The sequence below is a fragment of the Heterodontus francisci genome, chromosome 5 (genome assembly GCF_036365525.1).
Source record: "Heterodontus francisci isolate sHetFra1 chromosome 5, sHetFra1.hap1, whole genome shotgun sequence".
In the NCBI taxonomy this organism is placed as follows: domain Eukaryota; kingdom Metazoa; phylum Chordata; class Chondrichthyes; order Heterodontiformes; family Heterodontidae; genus Heterodontus; species Heterodontus francisci.
Window position 1 is genome coordinate 192,361,475 of NC_090375.1, and position 23,261 is coordinate 192,384,735.

At 42.4% G+C, this 23,261-nt stretch overlaps 1 protein-coding gene across 3 annotated transcripts in view; it reads right to left on the bottom strand.

Moving 5' to 3' along the window:
* The window catches only part of zhx2a (zinc fingers and homeoboxes 2a), an 87,778-nt gene that overhangs the window by 18,612 nt on the left and 45,905 nt on the right, over positions 1-23,261 (bottom strand). The window contains exons 2-3 of one of the 3 annotated variants that reach the window (XM_068032552.1): positions 5,183-5,271; positions 1,651-1,724 (exon numbers count right to left, since the gene is read on the bottom strand). The exons of 1 other annotated variant lie outside the window; for it this stretch is intronic. The gene's annotated coding sequence lies outside the window, so the exon portion shown is untranslated. The remainder of the gene's footprint in view (positions 1-1,650; positions 1,725-5,182; positions 5,272-23,261) is intronic. One more of the 3 variants, XM_068032553.1, reaches the window with a different exon arrangement.

Genomic DNA, 23,261 nt, shown 5'->3' on the forward strand with positions numbered 1-23,261 from the left:
ACTCTTTCTGTTCTACAACCACTTTAGTGTGGAATGTGGCCATACCTTAAGTGTTTTAGCACAGTAAAAAAAAACCTGAGAAAACCTGATTTTATTTTTACCATTTTATGATCAATATACCTCCCGTGACCAATTCACTCATTTGATCTAATGTTTCAGATCTCGAACGACAAGTCACCTATCTGTTAAGGACAGATGGGAGATGATAGGGATGGTTTCCCCTTTTTCACCTTTCAACTGACCAAAGACAGCGTGTTTTAAAAAGTATTTTAACACCCGAGTATTTTTTAAACGGTCAACAAATAGACAAATGACAGGTTTTCTCCCAAGTTCAAAAGAATGATAAATGTGCATTATACCGCACCCAAAAACATACGCAACTTCACCCTCTCTCATATGCATACAGATACGCACAAACACAAGAAAAGATAGGGATTAAAAGATAACATGCATTTAGGTCTGATGATTTTAAAAAGAGTATGTTGTAAAACTTGCTTTTACTGCGGGGCCAAGAATTGAAACAGCGAAGGCCTGTAATCTTTTCCCTTGTTCACTGAAGACAATCTTGGGAGGTTCAGGAGGACAGATGCATTGTTGCAGATTGCTCAGTCACAGTTTAATGGCGAAAACTTGGTTCGATTTCTCAGGTAAGGAGTTCAAGCTCAACTCCAGTCTCTGCCTAAATGTAGTTTAAAGATGGTGATCTTAGGCAGGCTCCTTCCTCTTCGCTGGAAGAGATGGTACTCTCACTTTTGAACTACTAACTGAATTAAAACTGACACTGATTCCACTCCGATTGTTCCTGAACATGTTGCTGCTTCACTCGCACGCCGCCGGTCACAATCCTTTCTCCTCATTGGTCAGTTTGAAACTGGGCTGCTTTGGCGCGCCTCAAGTTTTGTTTCATAAGTTCATTATATAGTTCATAATTTCTCCTTGTGTGAGCCGAACACTGCCTTAACCTTGATTTTCAAAACAGCAGCCCATCTCCACTAGTGCGATATTTGAATTTATCAGCTGTTATATTTGTTATCTTGAGGAAAAGCTGCTCATTTTAAATCAAATTATGAATAATGTGTGCGATTTGGATTCATGCCCAATACATTGCTTGATATGGTCCAAATATATTAAAAGTTGATGTTTGATTCACTCTTTAACAATGGTGAGTGCTGATAGTCTCGCTGTACCATGACGTCTGGGTCAATATCTTTGCTTAGATTCCCAAGAGTCTCTACAGGTCTATATTATGTTCTCAGAACAGGTATTAATCTATTGCTAACAAATTTATTCTAATTAAAGTATGATTTATGTAAATATCTCTTCTGAATTTCCAATACTTGTTAAAAGACAAAGCTAAATTTATCCACAATGCATCTCATTGTGCTTTGTTTTTTTAAAAAATAATGATTTCTTCCATTTGCCAAGGCTGAAATTTAGAATCCATTAAACAAACTATGGAAATACAACTATGATCCTGTTTAACAGACACTAATTAGCCCCCTGACCTTTAAAGGCTGGGATACAGCATAAAACAAAGATCTACAGGGTCAAGTTTAATTGTAAGTTGGCTTATAAATGTCCTGCTTCATGCTCAATTATTGTGGAAGGGCAGCAAATCAATTCTAAAACATTATTCATTAGACCTTTTACCTTCGAACGAGTAGAAAGTAATCTTTATTCTTCAAGTAGTCACTTCACCTTTTATTTTAATTTTCTTGTAACAACTGAAAAACATAAGCACTGAGAAATGATGTTTACCTCGAGTATGCTTCTGATTAAAGGCAGAATCAACTGATGCCTTTATTAGAACTAACTTGGATTTTTATTTTATTTGTTTGCTGTTAGATTACATTTTATTTCCTGGAAAAGTAGGTTTTCATTTTTAAAAAGGGGAAAAAATACATTTATATAGGTCTCGAGTTTGCAGTGGATCAGCTGGGAAACAGCACTGCCCTGAAGCCAGCAGTCAAATCCTATACCAGATGCAGACAGCTTGTGCCAAATTGTAAAGGATCACCAATCACACATGTGGAGGGGGCTGCCACTTTACATTTTCATTTTCACTGAGCACGTCACAGAAAATAATCTTAACCTAGCGAAGCACAGCTCTAGCAAAATAAGATAAAGGTTTTCCAAACTGCCTGAATACATCAGAACCACATGGATAAATAAAGAGTGTTCAGCAAAAACAGACCACGGAGCCGACTACAATAAAGAAATAAACTCCCACTAAGTGGGGAAGGGTTTACAAGTTATGAATAGTGAATTACATGCTCAGAACCAGTAATGACATAAAATCAGTCACTGACTGGCAGGTATAAATGTTCAAGTGGCCAAGCCATGGGTAGTTTATTTTTTTTTTTGTAAAGTACTGGTAACTGGCAAGCGAGATGTAACAGCTACACTATCAGACTTATTTTGCATAAACTGTCAGCCTCAATAAATGTCTTTAAGCTTTTATTGAAGAGTGACAAAGAAATAAGAGTGCATCACTTGAGTCTGTCAGGAGGCAAAATAATCCGTTTCAGGATGGTGTTTGAGCAGCAATGTTATGGAGAAGGTTAATCCAGAACACACACTCAGGTTAAGAAAATAAAGAACTTGCATTTATTTGCCACCTTTTGTGACTTCAGGAAGTCCCAACATTCTTAAGTACCATGGGATGTTTTACTACTTTAAAGGGGCTATATAAATGCAAACTGCTGGTGTTTACAGCCAATTAAATACTTCAAGTGTAGTCACTGTTGTAATGTAGGAAACGTGGAAGCCAATCTGCACACAGCGAGCTCCGACAAACAGCAATGTGGAAGTGATCAGATAATCTGTTTAGAAATGTTGGTTGAGAAATAAACATTGACCAGGACGTTAGGAGAACTTCTTCAAATACTGCTGAGAGATCTTTTATGTCCACATCATCCCAAAGACAGCACCGCTGACAGTGCAGCACTCCCTCAATACTACACTGGGAGCGTCAGCCTAGATTTTGTCTCTGGAGTGTGACTCAAACCCAGGAGCCTGATTCAGAGATGGATACTGTGATAAGAGAGCAAGGAGACAGGTTCAAGCAGGTGAAAGACAAATCTTGGAGATGTCATGTCAGCAGCCTCTTCACACAATATCCAGGTAGGATCGTGGATGTAAAGGCCTGGGAATCATTTATTTGGGGGTGACTGGGGGAAAACTACAGGTCTTTTCTAGATGGATGATCTGAAGTGGGCTGAACGGCCTTCCTCCTCTCTATCTATCTGGCGATCTGGATCTTGTGGTTGGGACTTATTATGAGGATAGATTGTGCATGCTGGGTGGGTTAGGGTTGTTAACGTCCTTGAAGCACATCAAATCATTTTTCTTCTGACACCTGTTGCATTGAGATGTTACCAGGGGTAAACCCTTCACCCCTGCGCTCTTTGACCTACATTGGCTCCCGGTCCAGCGATGCCTCAATTTTAAAATTCTCATTCTTGGGCTTCAAATCCCTCCATGGTCTCAGCTCCCCTCTCTATCTCTACAATCACCTCCAGCCCCACAATCCTCCCAAGATATCTGCGCTCCTCCAATTCTGGCCTCTTGAGCATCCCAGATTGTAATTGCTCTGCCAAGGCCCTCAGTTTGAATTTTTTTTGTTCAGTTCAACCCAAGTTGATTTCACCAGACTGAACTCAGACCAGATGTGAACAATGGAAATCTCTGTGCCAAAGACAACAGCGCAAGGTGATAGCCGGCTCTGTGCTATCACCAGCTTTAGATTTCTTCAGAAAACTGAAACCATGTCTTGTTTTTAAAAAAAGCAGCAATATGGCGGATTGAAACCTAGTTTCGACTTAACCTGATAAGATTATTTTAGATGTACCTGGCTCAGTTCAGCATTGCACCATATTTAACACTGTACTCTGTGTAACCCTTCTCTAGAACTTAATAGTGAATGTTGAGTCTTTTCTGCTCTCCAATTCTAGATTTTCCAACTCTGTATTTTATAATATGCTCATTGTTCCCTGTAACTGGAGAATGTTTTTACTATCCCTGTTCTCCATTTAAGTTTCAAAGGTGCATTCCCAATCTTGAGCAAAGAATCTATTCTGGCGATTACCGTAGCTCTTAAATTTATCCCAGACCTTCACAAAATCCTCCAAATTGTTGAAAATGGCAGAGGGAAACTAGCAGACCTTGTTTGAATGGTAAGCAAATACTCAAATGTCATCGATACTACACCTCCACAGTAGTTATACTAAATTCCTTATGTAGGAAAATAAATGGCTCACAATAACTATATAATGATTTTCTAAACAGCTTTATGTATACATGTGTAGTCGTTACTTTAATAGTAACTATGGGAGTGCCAGGTTAACTAATTCTTATCAGAGGTTCTCTTCAGAGTCTCCAGTATAGCTTGAAGCTAGTTGGTATCACTGAAACTTCAGGGAATTAGTATCACTGTCTCCTAATTTCAAAACCAGTTGCCAATTAGGCACATATCTGAACCAGTCATGTAGCGAGTTTATGTCTAGATTGTGTGGCTTGGTTCTTCCCTCAAGTAAATTCTGTTCACCAGCAGCAGCACGAGACAAGTCATTTCTTCCACTGTTTTTAAATCCAGCCAATCACGCTCCGGGTTATTTTTGATAATAAAGTCCTTTATTTTATATGGATGGGTCATCAGCCTGACTCAAAACCACCCAGCAGTAAAACCAGCCAGGTATGATGGGGGAAAAAAGGGGAGGGGAGAGAGTGGCCACTTCACTTCAATTGGGCGCGTTGCTTACCCCACTGGACGTTAACCCAGTTTTCAGGAGGTCAGTTTTCCGGTCAGCAGGGCCTCAAACAAATTAGACCAGCGATAACCGACAAAATGACAAATGTGTGTGGGTTTAGGTTGGGAGGCGGTTCCTGTGAATGCAGCTGTTTATCTCAACTCTGACATGATACCACTGAATTAAATGAAGCCACTACGAAGGAGAAAACTAAAAAAAAAAAGGCTTCAGTTTTGTCATAGTTGCATCATTATAAAACATATGGTCAGAAAAGTCCCCACGCTTGATTCAACGTATGCACTCCTCACTCTTTGCTATTATATGTTCGATTTCAAACTGTGACAGTGCTTCAAACAAAAGGAAATAATTCACGCTGAAAAAGTTCTTTTGCCAATTAGATGCTGTGTAAAAAAAAAAAATTGAAAAAATCTTACCTATTCATAGCCTTAATCTGTTCTTCTCCCCAAATATGCCACGAAACGACTTCACTGTTATCAGCAACAGATGACTGGAATCATGATTGCTAAGAGAAAGGATCCCAATTAATTTGAGGGGGAACTTACACAGAAGATATGACTTTATATACGTGAAATCAAAATGAATTTCCAAAATGCATTTCTATTCTTGAATCACAGTATTCATATGAGACAACATTTACATGATCTTACTGAGGATTACTGTACTCTTCTGAAAGTTACAAAGAAAGATATCTATTCACATACTGGTGTCTTCCAAGTCACTGCTTCCCCCCCCTCCCCCCGTTTCCAGCTTTACAACTGCTGGTTAGAGGCAGACATTTTGTAGACAACTTTACTTGATGTAAAGTACTCTTCCTGTGATATCATGAATGAGAACAATGGGATGGTTGCATTACTTCACACTGATATTGTCACTGGAGCAGAACTTTGCACAAGGGAAAGTTCTACTCAGAATGTCTGTTCACTCTTTTAAAGGAAACTCATTGATGGATGTTCCTGTAACGTTGCTGTGGAGTTCAAAGCCCCTAGACTTGCTCAGCCTATTGGCTAAAACAGTGCCGCACAGTAATGTTCTAGTGAGCTCTCATCATTGTAGAATCATTCAGCACAGCAGGCGGCCATTCGGCTCATTGTGCTAGCTCTTTGAAAGAGCTATTCCATTTTCCTTACTCTTCCTGCTACTTACCCACAGCCCTGTAATTTTTTTCCTTTAAGTTCATATCCAATTCCCTTATTATTGAATCTGAAAAGCAGGGTGTTGTATCATTTGATTAGCTTAACAGGGATATTTGGGGTTTATGGGCTGATTCACAGAGATAGCATAGGCTCCTGTAACCTATAACATTGAAAGTTTTACACCCATCACTTCAATCAGTGAGGTTCCAGAATTGGCAAGCAATGTTCCTTTAGTCACCTGATCCTAACAGGGAACACTAGCATAGTGGTCATATTCAGAGACACGAGTTCAAATCCCACCACAGCAGCTGGGAAATTTAATTTGAGTTAATTAAATAAATCTGGGAATAAAAGACTTGTATCAGTAATGGTGACCATGAAACCACTGGATTATGTAAGAACCCATCTGGTTTATTAATGTCCTTTAGGAAAGGAAATCTACTGTCCTAAACCAGTCTGGCCTATATATGACTTCTGAAATGACCTAACAACCCACTCACTTAAGGACAATAAGGAATGGGCAACAAAACAACCACCAGTAGATCAACTTTTCTGCTGAAGGGCTTTCTCTGAGCTGCAGAAATGTTTTCCTGGTTGCGTTTGATATCGTCATACATAAACTAACACAGTGCGCTCTCAATTGCCATCCCCAAGTATGATTCCACTGTATTGAGACATAAAATACCTGAGAAAATGTTCCATTACTCTTATCTTTACCTGCCTAATGCCCCAACCAAATGCAGTTCTGCTTTTGCTTCACAACAGCTACAATTATTGACACTACTGTTAAATGCAACAGAATGCAGCTGCAAAGTGCCAGTATTAGTGGTGACAATCTAGCGGGAAACAAATTAATCAAGCAACATGCTTTTGTCCTTTACATATGTTTGCTGGATGGTGGACAATGAGAGTAGCAGTATTGCAGGCAAAAACTTATGTGGAGCTGTTTTTGCTCTCAGTTTTATAGCCATCAATGCATTTATGATTTCATGGAAGGGAACTGTTAGTAATGCATTGACTATATGGTAACATGTATGCTTGTGTTTTCAGCCAAGTTGTGTAAAATGAGTGTCTTCAGACTGGATGCATGAAAGTTACAGTCCACTGCCTCTTTATTCAAAGTTGTTTACTCAAATTATATTAAATGGGATCGTCGAGCAATAAATTCCCACTTTGCTGTGTCATCTATGTTGCTTAATTTAACAGATATTTCATTTTTGTTTTTAAAGTGCAGAAAAAGACTAACTTATCAGGACTAGATTGTACCAGCAATTCTTTAAAATGTATAATCAAAAAGCTGAATCTCTCAAAACTCAATTTGTAGAAAATTCAGATTTCCAACAGAATGCTTTTCATAAGTATCATTTTGCCCTTGTGGCTTTGCCTCTATAATAGAAAATATTTAAAAAATATTTTAAGAATTATTCTACCCCAGACCAAGGGCAGCAGAACTGATTCAGGGTCTGAATTTGCAGAATTTAACCAGGAGATAAAATGTGTCACTACAATTGTACTCAAATACCTCTAGGGCAAAGAAATAGGGAAAGAGTAAGGAATCGCGTGGGCTAAGAACAGAAGAAATAGGAGCAGGACTTGGCCATTCTCCGCCGTTCAAGATCATGGCTGATTTTCTACCTCGGCTCCACCTGCCTGCCTGATCCCCTTGATTCCCTTAGCGTCCAAAAATTTATCGTTCTCATTCTTGAATATACTCAACGACTGAGCATCTACATCCACAGCCCTCTGGGTAGAGAATTCCGGCCATTTGACTCAATCTCTCATGTGACAATCCCTTCATGCCAGGAACCAGTCTAACAGACTTTCATTGCCCTCCTTCTAAGGCAAATATATCCTTCCCTGGGTAAGACGACCAAAACTGTACACAGTGAAGTTCTTAATCCTAATTGCTCATTGGTGACTTCCACTATGAAAGTGCACCTGTGTGGAGACTAGGTGAGGATTGGATTAGCTCAGCTTTCTGTGGTGGAAAACCCTGCCAAACACACTTGCTGGTTGGGTTCACATGGGCAGGATATCAGAGGTTTCAGTGAACCTGAGCTCCAGCAAGAGTCAGGAGAGGGCAAAAAAAAAAAACTTCTTTATTTGAATAATGAACAAAAGTGAGAAATGGACTTAACAACGCTACTAGTTAGTTGTTGCTCTCTGATAGCGGCTGCACGATGAGCGATTTTATGATGCATCTCAACAACAATGGAAAATAACGCCATGAAAATTGCCATCATTTCTCTGACTACAGCTTAGAGGGGAAATTTTTTTCATTTGTGCCACCTGATTTGTGATTATAATTATAAAGGGGGTACCTGAGATATGAGGCTATTTCCACTGAACACAGAAGGAAAGGAGAAGACTTAATACAAGCTTTTTAAATTACAAAGGGTTTTGATAGAGTAAGGAAAGCTTATTTCTTCTAGTTGGGGATTCAGTGATGAGAGATCATCAATATAAAATGGTCATTAAGTGTGTGGATAGGGATTAGGAAAAATTTCAGGGTTTTTGGTAAATGGAACCTTTATTTTTTTTTACCTAGAATATACAGCACAGGAAAAGGCCGTTCAGCTCAACCAGCCTATGCAGCTGTTCATACTTTTTTTTATTCTATCATGGGCGTCACCTGCAATGCCAGCATTTGTTGCCCATCCCGAAATAACCTTGACAACTGAGTGGACTGCGGTGTCATTTCAGAGGGCAGTTAAGAGATAACCACATTGCTGTGGGTCAGGAGTCAAATGTAGGCCAGAGCAGGTAAGCATGGCAGATTTCCTTCTCTAAGGGACATTAGTGAACCAGATGGATTTTTACGACAATGGTAGTTTCATGGCACCATTACTAAGACTAGCTTTCAATTCCAGATTTTTTCAATTAGGTAATGGATTTTATTAATTACCATGATGGGATTTGAACTCATGTCCCCAGGGCATTAGCCTGGGCATCTAGATTACTAGTCCAGTGACATTACCACTATGCCCCCATCTGCCCCTCTTCTCTATGTCTACCCTTTCAATGCTTTCATAATCTTCAAGACCTCTATTAGGTCATCCTCAGTCTTCTGTGTACAGAAAGCAGACCCAGTCTGTGCAATGTTTCTGGACAAGTAAAACATCTCAGTTCTGGTATCATCCTAGTAAATTTATTTGCACCTTCACCAGTGTTTCTATATTCTTTTTTTAATAACATGGAGAGCAGAACTGTTCACAGAGTGTAGTCTAACCACCATTCAAATACAAGCTACACTACTTCTCTGCTTATCAGTTCTATCTCTGTGGAACTTTTAGCAATTTGTCTAAATGTAGCCCAAGTCACTCTGCTCCTCCACCCTATTTATTTTCCAAACAGTATGTGGCCTCCTTATTCTTCCTACCAAAATGTACTCTCTCACATTTATCTATATTGAAGTTCAATGATATGATCACCTCCATATATCCAACATAGGGGTTATTTCACCAGCGATTATGATTTTCACCTCCACTAACCCAACGTATGTCAGCCAAGAGCGACGTCTCAATTCATTCCATCTTCGCTGCCTCCGGAGAATCCTTGGCATCAGGTGGCAGGACCGTATCTCCAACACAGAAGTCCTCGAGGCAGCCAACATCCCCAGCATATACACACTACTGAGCCAGTGGTGCTTCAGATGGCTTGGCCATGTGAGCCGCATGGAAGATGGCAGGATCCCCAAGGACACATTTTACAGCGAGCTCATCACTGGTATCAGACCCACCGGCCGTCCATGTCTCCGCTTTAAAGACGTCTGCAAACGCGACATGAAGTCCTGTGACATTGCTCACAAGTCGTGGGAGTCAGTTGCCAGCGATCGCCAGAGCTGGCGGGCAGCCATAAAGGCGGGGCTAAAGCGTGGCGAGTCGAAGAGACTTAGCAGTTCGCAGGAAAAAAGACAGAAGCGCAAGGGGAGAGCCAACTGTGTAACAGCCCCATCAACCAATCTTATCTGTAGCACCTGTGGAAGAGTCTGTCACTCTAGAATTGGCCTTTATAGCCACTCAAGGTGCTGCTGCACAAACCACTGACCACCTCCAGGCGCTTACCCATTGTTTCCCAAGACACGGAAGCCAAAGAAGAAGAAGAACTCCCAAATCTTAACAAGAACAAATTTTCTTCTCCCAAGCTACTTGAAGGCAACTATTTAAACGCTTACGTGGATGACTCCCGGTTAATCAATTTCAACTCTAAGTTTTCACTCTTTTGAAATGAAATCCACATACTGGATTTTCTCACAACCCACCACATTGTTTGAAAATAAACCTAGGCCAATTGTTTGCATGCATGCACATTTGCATTCTGTCCCTCTCTCTTTAGACTCTTAAGGATCATATACCTGGCTGGGGCTGGAAACTGCTCAGAGTCCTTTTGATTTGAGTGGAGGATAAATTTTGGATCAATTTGCAAACAAGGTTTTAGTGCAGGTAACTAGTTCGTTCCGGATCAGAACTGGCAGACTGTAAAGAAACAGCAAAGGAAAAAAGAACACGCTACCATACTGGTATTAGATTTTACACATCCATCAACTACCTGCCAGGTCGAAGCTTGACAAAGACACGCTTAAACCTTCCGAACACAGCAAATGATTATCAAGACACATTCAGCCATTGTGCTGGGAAAACTGAAGGCTCCAAACCTTCAAAGCAACAACAGGCAAAATGATCTTTTTTTCAAAAAACTAACGTCACGCCATTTTACATCAAGTCAGGTTTCTCTCCCCATGACGATTCAGTATGAGTTAACAGACCCACAGGAAAGATGCAAGTTAGAGTACTTTAATACTACAGTCAATCAGCACAGGGTGTCGTCACGCGACATGGCTTTTATTTGTCCATTACCCTCTGCACAACGATATTGCAGATTCCAGCAGGGCTCCGAAGAAGAGTCACTGACCCAAAATGTTAACTCTGCTTCTCTTTCCACAGATGCTGCCAGACCTGCTGAGTGGTTCCAGCATTTCTTGTTTTTATTTCAGATTTCCAGCATCCGCAGTATTTTGCTTTCATTGCAGATTCCAGCTGTTGGGCGGAGCCGTCAAGCAATGCCCCCAGAGCTCCCTCAGAGGGGACAATGGAAAGAACATAGAGATACAGTCATTTTGGGTTGCTGATGCTGCAGACCTCCTGCTTTCAGGCTGGTTTCAGACCAGCAGTGACAAAGCTCTCGGAGAAAGCCATTCATTGAGCTGGGGAGCATGGGTCACTTTGGAAGATTTAAGAAGTGGGTGGGGAAGGGAGAATATATCTCACAAATAGAGGCTAAACTTCATACACCAAAAGAAAATCTATAGCACAGAAGATCAGAACCTGAAATGCAAGCTCAACCAACAGAGTCGCCTTGATACAAAATACATGGTGGAGAACCACCAGTTATTACTTGCACTCCACTTATTGTAACCAATTGCACGAGGGGAGATGAGGGGAATTTTTCTTCTAAGCAGCGAGCTGTTGTAATCTGGAATGTGCTGCCTGAAGGGGCGGTGGAAGTAGATTCAATAGTAAACTTTCAAAAGGGAATTAGATAAATACTTGAAGGGGAACAATTTGCAGGCCTAAGGGGGGAAAAGAGCAGGGGGAGTGGGTCTAACTGAATAGCTCTCAGCAGGCACAAGAACTGATGAGCTGAATGGCCCCCCTTCATTGCTGCATCATTCTATTATTTATTTCTGTTAATCACCCAAAATGCTTGAAAAATTGCCACATAACATTTTCAGGAAAGGATTTAAAAAATGAAAATCTGTAAAAGCACTTTGCAACTTTAGAATACAGGATAAATTCTATACGGAGGCTAACCTGTCCCTGAATTTACTGACACAGGTATTATGCTGAAATATATGCGGGTTTCTACACTGATCTTGTTAATAGGAAATTACGCTCAAATTTCTCACAGGTTGCATTAGCAAACCAGAGCGTTAAATACTGGTTTTAAGCATGCAGATATCACCATAAGCATTTGGGCTCCGAGGAAAGTGCAAATTATACAGTATCTTTATTCTTTAAGCCCCCCTTCACCTTATTGGTGTTATGAAAGTTGATGTTTAGAGCCACCAAAACCATTTATGCACATTAAGCATCGAAAGTTTAAGAAAAGGCAACTGTGGAAGTTTTTCTCAGCCAATTACTCCCCATCATTCATAGCAACGATGGAAGGAACCATCAGCAGTGCCATCAAGTGATACCTCTCACCAACAGCCTGCCCACTGACACTCAGTTTGGGTTGTGCCAGAACCACATGGCTCCGAACTTCATCACAGTCTTAATCCAGACGTGAAAGGCAAAATCTGAATGCCAGAGGAGCGGTGAGAGGCGATCCAGTGTAGAGCTGAGGAGCCACAGCAAAACTGAAGTCAATGGGAATCAGGGAGAAACCCTTCCAAGAGCTGGAGTCATACCTGGACCACTGGAGAATGGTTGTGGTTGTTGGAGATCATCGACAGTCCTTAGATGTAACTGCATAGGTACCAAAGTGCAATATACTCAGACCGAACATCTCTAGCTGCTTCAATGATCTTTCCTCGGTCATAAGATTCAGAGCGGGGTTGTTTGTTGAAGTCTCTACAATGTTCGTTTATACGTACAACTCCTTCGATAATGAAGCTGCACATGGCAGCCTTCAGCTGGACCTGGATAACATCCAGCTTGGTCTGGGTGGTGACGAGTAACATTCAGTCCACAGAAGTGCTGGTTAATAGCTATCTGCAACAAGAAAAGTCCTAACCCCCTCAACCACCCTCCAACCTTTGTTCTATTCTGGAAAGCCGGTTGGTGAAGGATGATACTGGAGCCAATCTTTACTCAGTCTTACATTTATTGTGACTCTATGATTCTATTTACAGAGTGAAACATTACAAGCGTACACCTCCAAACTCAACCACCCAGGGTTTCAGTAAGTGTCTCTTTGTACGTGCTTAAGTGAAACCCCAATTAATGCACTCCAACTGCATATAAACAAACACAACTGATATTCAATTAACAATCTTCAGCGACACCATCAGCAAGACTCACACACGATCAATATCCTGGAGGACACCACTGAGTAGAAGCTTAACCATATCACCATAGTGACTATAAAAGCAGAACAGAGGCTGGATACCATGGATAGAATCCCCTTCACTACCAAGGCTCATCAGATAAGTGAAAATCATTCATGGGATGTGCGCGCTGCTGGCAAGGCCAGCATTATCGCCCATCCATATTTGCCCTCGAGAAGTTGGTGATGAGCCACCTTCTTGATAATTGAGTGGCTTGCTAGTCCATTTCAGAGGGCCAATAAAAGTCAGCCACATTGCTGTGGGTCCAGAGTCACATAGTCCAGAACTGGTAAGGTTGGCAGATTTCCTTACCTAAAAGTTGGCATCCTTCCATCTACAAAAGATGATGGACACACAGCAAACACTCCATTTAGGTGGGGTGTTTTCTCTTGGTGCACCTTTGCTGATGGCTGTGAAGGCCAATGCTTGAGAGGCAGGTTCTGCCACAAGTGCTGCACAAGAAGCTGCCAAGTGACGCTGTGAGTTGTTGTTTCTGACGTTGGTGCCTGTTGCCAAGCTGCTGTAGCAACTGCTCATCGTGATAGTGCACGCCAGTCCACAGGATGTGTCGCCATTTCCCTTGTTCACCAGATGCGATAGTCAACATTTAGGGCCTTCATGCCACACTTGCAAGCATCCTTGAAGCAGAGCTTTGGGCACCCCAGTGGTCGTCTGGCCCTGGCTACATCACCATACAGAAGGTCCTTGGGCATGTGACCATCTTCTTTCCTGTGGATGTGTCTGACCCACTGAAGCCACCTCTGTTTGATTAGTGCCAACATGTTTGGGAGCTCTGCCTTTGAGAGGACTGCTACATTTGTGATTTTGTTCTGCCAGGAAACACCCATAATGCGCTGCAGACAGTGAAGATGGAAATTATTGAGCTTCTTTTCCTGGTAGCTGTGAGTCACCCATGTTTCACAGCCATACAGCAAGGTGCGGAGAACACAGGCCTTATAAACCATCAGCTTGGTCCTAAGGGTCAGCTTGGTGCTATTCCATGTGCGTTTCACAAGTTGGCCAAAGGTGGTAGCTGCTTTCCCTATGTGTGTATCAAGCTCTGCATCAAGGGACAGATTGTCACTGTGGACCCAAGGCAGCAGAATTTACTAACCACTTCCAGTGAAGTATTATTTAGTGTGATCCCTAAAGGGCATTCACTAAAGAAAATTCCCTGAAGGACATTAGTGAACCAGACATTCGGGTAGTTGCATGGTCACTATTATTGATGCTAGCTTTTTATTCCAGCTTTATTTAATTAATTGAATTTAAATTCCCTAGATGTGGGATTTGACTCTTGTCTCTGGGTCATTAGTCTAAGCCTCTGGACTATTAGTTCAGTAAAAAGAGGATTGACGAGGGCAGGGCGATGGACGTTGTCCACATGGACTTTAGCAAGGCCTTTGACAAGGTCCCACATGGTAGACTGGTCCAGAAGGTTCGAACACATGGGATCCAGGGTGAGCTAGCAAATTGCATACAAAACTGGCTTGGTGATAGGAGGCAGAGGGTAGTAGTGGAGGGTTGTTTTTCAGATTGGAGGCCGGTGACCGATTGGTATGCCGCAGGGATTGGTGCTGGGCCCTCTGTTGTTTGTCATATATATTAATGACCTGGATGTGAATGTAAGGGGCATGATTGGTAAGTTTGCAGATGACACCAAAATTGGTGGTATAGTGGACAGTGAAAAAGGTTGTCTAAGGTTACAACATGATATAGATCAACTGCGAAAGTGGGCAAGGGATTGGCAAATGGAATTTAACACAGACAAGTGCGAAGTGATGCATTTTGGGAAGTTAAACCAGGGCAGGACATATACAGTGAATGACAGGGCCCTGGGGAGTGTTGTTGAGCAGAGAGACCTTGGGGTACAAGTACATTGTTCCCTGAAAGTGGCAATACAGGTAGACAGGGTGGTGAAGGCGGCATATGGCATGCTTGCCTTCATCAGCTGAGGCAACTGAGTACAAGAGTTGGGACGTCATGTTACAGTTGTACATAACGTTGGTTAGGCCGCATTTGGAGTACTGTGTGCAGTTCTGGTCGCCGCACTACAGGAAAGATGTGATTAAGCTAGAGAGGTGCAGAAAAGATTCACAAGGATGTTGCCTGGTTTGGAGGGCTTGAGTTATAAAGAGAGATTGGATAGGCTGCGTCTGTTTTTCCTGGAGCGAAGGAGGCTGAGAGGGGACATGTTAGAGGTATATAAAATTATGATAGGATAGATAGCCAGAGTCTGTTTCCCATGGTAGGGGTGACTAAAACTAGAGGGCATAGATTTAAGGTGAGAGGGAAGCGGGTTAAAGGGGATCAAAGGGGTAAATTTTTCACACAAAGAATACAAAGGTATCTGGAATGAGCTGCCTGAGGAGGTGGTGGAGGCAGGAACAGTAGCAACATTTAAGAGGCATCTGGACAGGTACTTGAATGAGCAAGGCATAGAGGGATATGGAATTAATGCAGGCAGGTGGGATTAGTATAGATAGGCATTATGGTCGGCATGGACGCCGAAGGGCCCGTTTCTATGCTGTACGACTCGATGACTCTATAACATAAACCCTATGCTACCATTCCTGATTAAATAATCACCACTCACTTGGTTGGGTGCAGTTGTAACACTCAAGAACAGAACAGTGCACTTAATATTCACACAGCCCGCTGGACTCCTATCCTGACCACTTCACCACCAGCGCACCATGGTTGCAGTATGTGCTGGCTACAGGATGGACTGCAGCAAGTCACCAAACTTACTTTGACAGCACCTCCCAGCCCTGTTAACTTTATCACCTACCAAAAAGGACAAGATCATGAGAATACCATCACCTCCAACTTCCCTGAAGTCACACACCATCCTGACTTGGAAGATCACGGCCATTCCTTCACCATTGTTGGATTGGAATTCTGGCATTCCCAAGCTAACATCATGGGAGCACGCTCATCACCAGGACTGCAGCAGTTCAAGGAGAAGGTCTCTATATCACCTCCATCTCAGTGTAGCTAAGGATGGACAATAAATATGGCTTTTCCAGTATCACCCACATCCAGAAAACAATTATTTTTTAATGTTTATACCATCTTCTGTTTGAACGTTTCTCATTGCATCCCCATTACCCTGTCTACCATGCTGCCTGTTCTCCTGCAGATTTATCTGGTCAAGTTCCCTATTTAGCTCACTGAAATGTTCTTTTCCAGTCAAACACCTACATCCTTAACTGTTCCCTCTCCTTTTCTATTTTTATTTCAAGCCTAATCATCTTTGTTTCCTCGATGTTCCCCTACCCTTACAATACCTAATTGCCTCATTTTATTTCCCAGAAGATTTGGCACTGCCTATTTCCTTATTGGACAGGTAACAAACTGATCTAAAAAACACATTGTAGAAATAAAATGCTCTCCTCCTTTGCCATTAACAATTCTTTCACCCAAGTCTATCTTTGATGAATTAAAGTCAATCATTAATATGCCTACATTTTGCATATTCTAATGCCATTCATTATATGCACCCAATAGATTAATAGGTCTCTTGATAGTCCTCAACTCTAACCAAACAGAACCCTTTATAAAAAATATCCCCTAGCAAGCCCTACATTCTGTAACTGAATTCCACCCTCCACCTTTTTTGTCGTCCTCTATCCTTCCTTAATATATTGTAACCAGAAATGTTTAGCCCCCAGTTCTGCCCTAGTGGAAGTCATCTCAATTAAATGTGTTGGCTGGATTTTGTGGTAGAAAATAACAGTGAGGCTCACTGTCATTAAGCAGTAAATCGCACAGCAACTTCTGGTGTCTGTACATGTGCAATTAAAAGTGGAAATCAGGAAATTGCTGTTCGAGTTGTCTAGTTTCACAAACAAACTGCGCTGCACTGGTACCTCACCGAGGGACCCTGGATTCAAACAAATGCAACAGTGCGAAGAACTCACTAGTTACCCACTAAAAACGGTCGAAAATGTTAGGGCTGGTCCATTCAAGGACAAGCGAATATTTGACTGTGAGATAAGTCTCAATTACTCTGGGATCGAAAATAAACTTATACAAGCATGGAGGCTCATTCCATCACATTTTAATTATTGCTAGGAATTTTAAAAATTAATTTTTAAAAACTTTTTCTTTGTCTCTCAATCTCATATTTCTTTCCTTCTCTTTATTTTGATTTCTGTGCATAGTTGCACATTAAATTAATTATAATTTACAGTTCCTGGTTTAGACTCTGCGTGGCTTAGTAAGAATTCTTCAGTAAGCTGGGTTAAGGAGACATACAGTTGTTTACCCTGTTCACAGAGTCCCAGATCCCCTGTCAAGGGCGACACACTGTTTTGGATTTCTAATAACTGCAAGTTCAGAGCAAAACCCAACAGAAAGTCTGTAGGAACATTCAAATGTAAAGGATGGCTGGCATCGTCCATTCGCCACAAACCCAAAATATCATATTCCGTGGCTTGTAATGCTCTGTGGAACTGCCTCATGAGTTACTGCTGCTCAATTTTTAAACATGTGCGTGCTAGTATTTCATCTGGTGCTTGATGTTTTAATCATCTGAAACAGCAGCATTCATCAGTTGGCAGACAAGTGAAGATCCAATAATGTACAGAAATTTTAAACTTTCCATTTTTTCACCATCAGCCTTTGCAGTAATATTGCAAATACAGGTCACTTAATATTTGATTGCAGTCAGGAGGAGGCACCAGGCGCTATGTAATGTGTTGCGAAGAAAGCAAATTGCTTGAAATAACCAAAATATGATGACCTAGCACAAATTCCTGGTGTTTTATCGCTTCCAATCTGAGTTGTTGTATTGTTGAATGCACATGTTCTTCGAAGGAAGATCTTAAATCATGTTATCATTCTTTTGATACCTTGACTGTAAGACATGTAGGATCTGACAGCTCTGAATGAATGCTAACAACGCAAGTTTTTTTTTGTAAAGCCATGGAGTTATTTTTAAACATCTTCAAATCTGTACTACCCACGTTGCTAGGCTTGAAGCAATTCTGTGAAATATACATTTTAGGGCATATTGATTAATCCAAACAAGTGAACCATCTGTGTCTGTAAATTGTCACTAACGCCCAAAAGGTGGAAAATGATATGGTTAGACCACACTGCATTAGGAACAACTGCAAATTAGCAACTGCCTTTAAAATATCACAGCTGCCTTACTCAACAAAAGCAAAAGTGTGAGTCTCATTTACCCTGTAATTCAGCTCGACTTCTTTATGCATTTCTAAATTTTAAAATACCATAAGGCAGCAATTGTTTATGATGTAATTGAAAGGGAGTGGAGGGAGGTAAGGGCTGCCCAATAGAAAATGAATCTTTGCCTTTAGTGCTCACACCCACCTTCAAAAATGCTCCAAATCTGTCATTTCTGCAAAAAAGTCATTTTTCCCCTTTCAATACAAATGATAGAATGTTAAGCATCAATTGAGCAGTGTCCCACTGCAGTCAGTTTAACTATTTGTTTTCATTTTAAAAAACTGCATTTGTATAGCTCCTTTCATGACCACAGGATACACCAAAGTGTTTTAGAGACAATGAAGTACATTTGAAGTGCAGTCACTGTTGTAATATAGAAAACGTGGCAGTCAGTTTGCACACAGCAAGATCCCATGAACAGCAATGTGACAATGACCAGATAATCTATTTCATGTAATGTTGATTGAAGGATAAATATTGGTCAGGACACTGGGGATAACTCCCCTGCTCCTTTTTAAAATAGTGCCACGGAATCTTTTACATCCAGGGGACAGACAGGGCTTTGATTTAATGGCTCATCCAGAAGATGGCACCTCCGATAACGCAGCACTCCTTCAGTACTGCACTGCAATGTCAGCTTTGATTTTTGTGGTCAAGACCTGGAGTGGGACTTGAACCCACAGCTTTCTGATTTAGAGGTGAGAATGCTACCAATTGTGCTACGGTTGACACCTGTGACCTATAGTCAGGGCTATTTTTGGGTGTCTAGCTTTTGTGAAACTGTTGGCCAAATTTCGGATGAGAATTATATAGAGGATCAACTCCATTCTGACGTCCCAGCACAGGCATATCATCTTGTAGCTCAGCGATGCCAAAATTTCACCCCCTCATTAAGGAGAAGAGTAGTCATTTGACAACTGCAAAAGAAAGTGCCCCTAGCAGCATGGGTAGACTGATTTAAGTGATTGGCAAAAGAGCCAATGGCGATATGAGGATTTTTTTTTTTACACAACATAGTTAAGATTTGAAATGCACTGCCTGAAAGGGTGGCGGAAGCAGATTCAACAGTAACTTTCAAGAGGGAGTTGGATAAATAATTGTGGAGAACAAATTGCAGGGGAGTGGGATTAACTCGATTGCTCTTTGAAAGAGCTACACAGACTCAGTGGGCCTCCTTCGGTGCTGTACTGTTCTATGATACTATGAAACACAGAATAGAGTCTTTGCTAGAGACATAGCATGAGCCACAAACTCTTCTTAACTGGTCTGGTAAGCAGCTGACAACATTCTGGTCTGACAACATTCCGCCAATAGTACTGAAGACTTGTGCTCCAGAACTAGCTGCGACCCTTGCCAAGCTGTTCCGGTCCAGCTACAAGACTGGCATTGAGCCGGCAATGTGGAAAATTGCCCAGGTATGTCCCGTACACAAAAAGCAGGACAAATCTAACCCAGCCAATTACCGCCCCATCAGTCTACTCTCGATCATCAGTAAAGTGATGGAAGGTATCGTCGACAGTGCTACCAAGCAGCACTTGCTCAGCAATAACCTGCTCAGTGACGCTCAGTTTGGGTTCCAACAGGGCCACTCAGCTCCTCACCTCATCAGAGCCTTGGTTTAAACATGGACAAAAGAGCTGAACTCAAGAGGTGAGGCAAGAGTGACTGCCCTTGACATCAAGGCAGCATTTGACCAAGTATGGCATCAAGGAGCCCTAGCAAAACTGGAGACAATGGGAATCAGGGGGAAAACTCTCCGCTGGCTGGAGTCATACCTAGCACAAAGGAAGATGGTTGTGGTTGTTGGAGGACAATCATCTGAGCTCCAGGACATCTCTGCAGGAGTTCCTCAGGGTAGTATCCTCGGCCCAACCATCTTCAGCTGCTTCATCAATGACCTTCCTTCAACCATAAAGGTCAGAAGTGGGGATGTTCGCTGATGATTGCACAATGTTCAGCACCATTTGCGACTCCTCAGATACTGAAGCAGTCTGTGTAGAAATGCAGCAAGACCTGGACAATATCCAGGCTTGGGCTGATAAGTGACAAGTAACACTTGTGCCACACAAGTGCCAGGCAATGAATATCTCAAACAAGAGAGAATCTAACCATCTCCCCATGATATTCAATGGCATTACCATCACTGAATCCCCCACTATCAACATCCTGGGGGTTACCGATGACCAGAAACTGAACTGGAGTAGCCATATAAATACCATGGCTACAAGAGCAGGTCAGAGGCTAGGAATCCTGTGGCGAGTAACTCACCTCCTGACTCCCCAAAGCCTGTCCACCATCTACAAGGCACAAGTCAGGAGTGTGATGGAATACTCTCCACATGCCTGGATGGGTGCAGCTCCAACAACACTCTAGAAGCTCGACACCATCCAGGACAAAGCAGCCCGCTTGAGTGACATCCATTCACAAACATTCACTCCATCCACCCCCGACGCAGTGGCAGCAGTGTATCATCTACAAGATGCACTGCAGCAAAACACCAAGGCTCCTTCGACAGCACCTTCCAAACCCTCGACCTCTACCACCGAGAAGGACAAGGGCAGCAGATGCATGGGAACATCACCACCTGCAAGTTCCCCTCCAAGCCATACACCATCCTGACTTGGAACTATATCACTCTTACTTCACTGACGCTGGGTCAAAATCCTGGAGCTCCCTTCCTAATAGCACTGTGGGTGTACCTGCCCCACATGGACTGCAGCGGTTCAAGAAGGCAGTTCACCACCACCTCCTCGAGGGCAATAAATGCAGGCCCAGCCAGCGATGCCGGGAACCCATAAACGAATTTAAAAAAAAGCACAGCTCAATGAATTATCTGTTAAAATATCAATGGCACCATGCTCTTGGCCAAAGCCTGGAGGCACATGATTTACCATCAAACTTTGGTTCCACCAGTATAATATTTAGACTATTCACAGCAATTGGTTGCTTCCAATTAAAGGAATCAAAAAATTCTGGATAGCCAAAAGGTGTGTTTATATACCAATCCCCAAATAATGCTTCCAGCAGCTGTTGCTCCAAGCATCAGAGTGTCTTCAGTAGCTATAGGACAGATATCAGCCTTCAAAATGTTAAATTTTTATCCTTCTTTCGAATTTCTCCATGGCCTCACCCCTCCCTATCTCTGTAGCTATTTCCAGTCCGACAGACTTTGAGATCCTCCAGTTCTGGCCTCGTGTATCCCGATACTAATCACTCCACTATTGGTGGCCATGCCTTCAGCTACATTGGCCCTAAATAACAGAGAATTCCCTCTCTAAACTTCTTTGGCTCTATGCCCCTCTATCCTCCTTTAAGACACTCCTTAAAACCTACCGTTTTTACCAAGCTTTTTGTCATTTATTCTAATATCTCCCTTTGCGTTGCAGGTCAAATTGTGTTGATGACATTTCTGTGAAACACCTTGGGGCGTTTCATTATATTAAAGGTGCTACAGAAATGAAGGGTGTTGTTGCTCCCTCACTGCAACTATTTTTTATAGGTGCTTCCATTATAATGTGCAAACCCAGATGTTCAGCACATTCAGGTGCAATGCCTCGTCCCAGGCTTATTCATTCATACAAAGTCCTCATGTAAAGGGTTTTGGTAAAGGGAGGCATCTATACTGAGGCTGATTTCTACTCCAGGGTGTTGAACTACAGACTCTGCCACAAACTGACCCCTCAGCTTGGTTGTTGAAATAGGCCAAGGGAAACTTTCCTGTTACATTCTTAGAAGCAAATGGTGGGGACCAAGATTTACAATGATGGAGAACACATAAATGACTAGATTATTATACATGTTACACATCTCGCTATTCTCAGCAGGGCTGGTCAAGTCTGCTCACTTGCAGCAAGCAATAATTTACTTTCAGATTTGACATGTTGAAAAACAAAGTTACTCTAGAGTTTGCAAGTAGTATGAAAGTGCTTTTTTATATTCTTTCATGGGACGTGAGCATCGCTGGCTAGGCCAGCGTGTATTTCCCATTCCTAATTGCCCTAGAGAAGATGGTGGAGAGAGCTTGCTTGAACCGCTGCAGTCCATGTGGGGTAGGTACACCCACAGTGCTGTTAGGAAGGGAGTTCCAGGATTTTGACCCAGCGACAGTGAAGGAACGGCGATATAGTTCCAAAGTCAGGATGGTGTGTGGCTTGGAGGGGAACGTGCAGGTGGTGGTGTTCTCATGCATCTGCTGCCCTTGTTCTTCTAGGTGGTAAAAGTCGAGGGTTTGGAAGGTGCTGTCTAAGGAGTCTTGGTGAGTTGCTGCAGCGCATCTTGTAGATGGTGCACACTGCTGCCACTGTGCATCAGTGGTGGAGAGAGTGAATGTTGAAGGTGGTGGATGGGGTGAATGTTTGTAGATGGGGTGCCAATCAAATGGGCTGCTTTGTCCTGGATGGTGTCAAGCTTCTTGAGTGTTGTTGGAGCTACACCCATCCAGGCAAGTGGAGAGTATTCCATCGCACTCCTGACGTGCCTTGTAGATGGTGTTCAGGCTTTGGGTAGTCAGGAGGTGAGTTACTCACTACAAGAGCGGGTCAGAGGCTGGGAATTCTGCAGCCACCACATTTATGTGGTAGGTCCAGTTCAGTTTCTGGACAATCTTGACCCCAGGATGTTGATAGTGGGGGTTCAGCGAGTGGTAATGCCATTGAATGTCAAGGGGAGATGGTTAGATTCCATTTTGTTTGAAGTGGTCATTGTCTGGCATTTGTGTGGCGTGAATGTTACTTGTCACTTATCAGCCCAAGCCTGGATATTGTCCCGGTCTTGCTGCATCTGGACACGGGCTGCTTCAGTATCTGAGGACTCATGAATGGTGTTCAACATTGTGCAGTGAACATTCCCACTTCTGACCTTATGAAGGAGGGAAGATCAGTGATGAAGCAGCTGAAGATGGTTGGGCCTAGGACACTACCCTGAAGAACTCCTGGATGTGGCATGACTGCAGAGCTGAGATCTGATCGGTTGGTTGTGGGATCACTTAGCCCCGTTTATCGCATGCTGCTTCCACTGTTTGGCATGCAAGTAGTTCGGTGTTGTAGCTTCACCAGGCTGACACCTCATTTTGAGGTATGCCTGGTGCTGCTCCTAACATGCCCTCTTGCACCTTCA